The following is a 4228-nucleotide window of genomic DNA, read 5'->3' as shown; positions in this document are numbered from 1 at the left end:
CTTACAGTAATGTCTTTGTGGTGAACTTGTGGTGTCTCTTCAGGTTTGTTGTGTTGTGTAGGCTACTCTGTGCCGCCCGCTCCAGGTTTGAAAGTGGGTGTGTGGCGCAAGGAGGAGGCGGAGGAGGAGACAGGATTTGAAAAAAAACATAAAATAATAATATGTAATTTTCGTCTCGTCTTTGTTCGTGAACTAAAATGTCCATAGATTTTAGCCCAGTCTTTATTTACCGAACTGCATTTTCGTCTCATCTTTATTAATCCACGAAAATTATTTCTGATTTTCTCCCAGTTATTGTTTATTAGTGGGCATTTTCGTCTAGTTTTCGTTCGGTGAAAAATGTGCGTTGACGAAAAAAAATTTCGTTTAGTTTTCCTTAACGAAATTAACACTAGTTTGCACTTCACCTCCTTCCTCTCAAAGAGATTTTTATCAAACATGGTATAGCGTACCATTTCTATGCTGATGACTGTCAACTTTATTTGCCAATTGCTAAAAACAGCCACTGCCTCCTGACAGCCCTTCTTGACTGTCTGGGTGATGTCAAGGCTTGGCTGTCAAAAAACGTTCTGAAGCATAATGAGAGCAAGACAGAGGTGATGGTGTTTGGAAGTTCCATCTCTGAAGCATTTTGTTCATTCCAAAGTAAAAAAAATTACTATCTATGGTGCCACCAGAGATATTTTAAACTGTACAAACAAATAAATAGCGTTTTAAAATCGTGTTTTTAGCATCTCCGTCTTTTAACTAAGGTAAAACCGTTTTTATCTTTTAACCTTGAGCAGGTTTTACACTCTTTTATTTCTAGCTGTCTGGACTACTGCAATGCACTTTATTCAGGCATACAGCGGCTCTTCTCATAACAGGGACCAGAAAACATCAACACATTACATCAGTTCTTGCGTCTTTGCACTGGCTTCCTGTTCGTTTTAGAATTAATTTTAAGATTTTATTGTTTGTGTTTAGAGCCCTGAATAGGATGGCTCCTCAATACATCACTGACCTCCTCCAGATTTATTCTCCGGCACGTGCTCTGAGGTCTGAGGGCCATCTTCATTTAATAGTGTCTAAGACGAGGCTTAAAACCAGAGGGGACAGAGCCTTTTTCTGTATTTGGCCCCAGACTTTGGAATACTTTACCCCTCCATATATAGACTGCCTCTACTGTGGAGTGTTTTAGGTCTCGTCTTAAGACCAACTTTTACTCTTTGGCTTTTAACAAAGTGTAGTTTGTATGGTCCTCTGTGTCCTTTTTAGTTTATTGATTGTTATATTGTGTTCATGTATTGTTGTGTTGCTGTTTATTATTTGTTATGTACAGCACATTGGAAACTTTCTGTTGTTAAATGTGCTATACAAATAAAGTGGATTGGATTATCTGTGTATCATATGTTAATTTGAGTGTGAATGGATAAATGTGTCTGTAGTATAAGATGCTTCGAGTGGTTAGTATGACTGGAAATGCACTATAATTTAACTCCATTTACAGATTTCTACAGGATTTCTAAAAAATTTTTTTTTCTTTTGGGCCATTTAGCTCCAGGAATATAGATAATAGATGTCTCAAAGCTAAATTATGGCCCAACAGATTTCTTTCAAAAGCAGACCATTATGACTGTGGCCATAAAGATTGGGACTTGTATATCAAACTTTATTGGAAATATTTTTAGGAGTAAAATCAAATACAAAAGTGACAGAAAATGTCATAGTGAAGGTGGAGATTTGACAGGACCCAAATGCAGAGACAAACGCTTGAGGTGGTAACTTAATGTCATGATCTTTTTCAGCGATCTGACCCACATGCAGGAAACTGCTCAGAGAAACCAGGGAAAGGTTTAACAGGTTTATTGAAAACAGGTTGAGATGGGTCCAGTGTTACTTTGTATGCTGGTGAACCGGCACTGGAAGTGAGAAGGGAAGTTCAGTGTTTAGTTCAGGCTCAGTGGGAAATTTGAGCTATGATTTGCAAAACCAGAAACAGCAACTAGACTCACGTTTCCAGAAAAGGTGTCCTTCCAAGAATCCAGTCAGTGTGGGTTGTTCCAGAGATTCGTTGGCTCGTTGGAGGGTGGACAGAGTTTACCCAGGTTAAGTTGGTTCCTAGAGGAGTGGAGGTGCTGACTGCCTCTTAGATTTCCTGAGATCTTGAACGGTTAGTGTGGAGATGAATCCCCTGCTCAGTGTGAAGCTCAAACAATCCTTTTGGGTGGGGAGAATGTCCAAACATCCTGTTTGCATCCCCTGCTCTGTATGAAGCTCAAGACGATCCTTCCAGGGGGAGAAGGTCCAAACATCCAGTTTGCAGGATGACTTCCTGCTGAGAGGCAAAGACAAAAACAACAAGGTTAAGACTCAGGGAGAAAAAAAAGAACTCAGTTTGACTCAGCAAAACTCAGCTTGGATAGAGTACCCAAAACTGGCAACACTCTGGCGTCGAAGTAGTGGCAGTCAGCAGCTTAAGAGTCCTCAGATAATGAGGCAACCATCCACAGGTGTGTGAAAGGGCCAACGAGAACCAGGTCCCACCTGGTGGTGGAGGGAGAAAACACAACCCGCACAAACTGGATTCCTAACACTTAAAGGTTTTAATGACAAAAGTTTAACAGAAGCAGAAACCAAAACGTTAATCTACAAAAATGCTCAAAACCAAGAATACTCACAACTCTAAGGGGACAAAGTAATGACGACAAACCAGAAAAGAGTGAAGGCAGCTGAGGAAAAGGAGACTGACACAGGAGGGCAAACAGGAATATCCAATAACTCAAATACAATCAAAAATACCTGGAACACAAGAATCAAAATAACACCAATCAAAACTCAAAATAAAACTTGAACAAAACCAAAACCGTGACAGAAAGGAAGGTGAAAAAATAAGAGGGGATAAGAACTAAGCAGAGAGAGAATGAAATAGTGACAGGAAAGAGTGCATGAAAAGAGAAAAAATAGAACATCAAAAATAGACAAAAAAGAAGATATACAGTAACTCCTAGAAGTCTGCTTCCACATCTGTATGAGATGAGAGAAACAGAAAATAGGGAACATAACAACAGAAAAAGAAGATAACAGACAACCAAAGTATCCCTTAGACAGCCATGTGTGTCTATGTGAAATTTATGGTGATGTTGCGTATGTTTACCAGAAGATTCTGAATATAATAAAAAACTTGAACTGGAATTTAATTATCAGTTAAAAACAAATGAATTATTATTAGTTGAATGATAATAACTGTAATTTGCATACTGACAAGGCTTCATAGTCTCTTAAATAAAAGTTTGGACTCCTGAATCCGGCTGTTAAAAATCCAGTTGTCTTTCACCAATTTAGTAATATAGACTATGGCTATCAGCAACGTTATTAATCACCAACCAAATAAATGTGTCTCTGTTTATTCAGATGCTACCGAAAGAAAAGTGAATCCAGCCTGAGTGATAAATCGTTCACTGTGTAAAATGAACTCAAAAGACCACAAGTTAGAAATACAACAATATCTTTATTAGCTACAATCAAACAGTATTATATCAAAAAACTACACAGACACTAAACAATATTGAAAAATATGTCATGAGCTTTGCGCTGATGGCTTAATTATTGATTTTATTTACGTGTCTAACTCTCCCCAGTTCCTTGTTTCTGTTGAGCTGATCCACCTGCTCTTGCCTCTATTTAACCAGCCTGCTAACCAGTTATCAGTGCCAGATTACTTGAGTCTTTGTTAAGAGTTCTCTAGTGTATATGACTGTGTTCTGATTGCCTGATCCTGCCCCGGTCTGCCTCTGAGCCCGCCTATTCCTGTTCTGATCTGTTTGCCTGACTTGTCTTTGGGCTCCTGCTGGATTCTGAACTGAACCTGGATCTGCTTCTTCCTGACACTGACCTGGATTTCCCTTTGACCTGGATAGTTATTTTTGAGGAGCAATTTTTTAAGATTTTGTGAATATACATACAGTTGGCCCAAAAGCCCTTACATTGATTATGGCCTGATGCAGCAGGTTAACTTCCTGCTTCTGTTCTCTTTTGGCCTCTTCATATTTCATTTTTTACAAGTCACAAGTACAGTAATGAAATTAACTATCTGCATTCAACCCATCCCCTTGGGGAACAGTGGGTTGTCACTGTGCGGCACCAGGGGAGCAGTCTGTGGGACTTAAACCTCTGAGACCCAAACGCAATGCTTTAACCACTAGACCACCAGTCCTGCTTTTCTTTTTTTTTTTTTTTTTTAAACTTT

This window comes from Cyprinodon variegatus, unplaced genomic scaffold, assembly GCF_000732505.1.
Source record: "Cyprinodon variegatus isolate N-32 unplaced genomic scaffold, C_variegatus-1.0 Scaffold719, whole genome shotgun sequence".
In the NCBI taxonomy this organism is placed as follows: domain Eukaryota; kingdom Metazoa; phylum Chordata; class Actinopteri; order Cyprinodontiformes; family Cyprinodontidae; genus Cyprinodon; species Cyprinodon variegatus.
Note: the sequence above shows the minus strand (reverse complement) of the source record.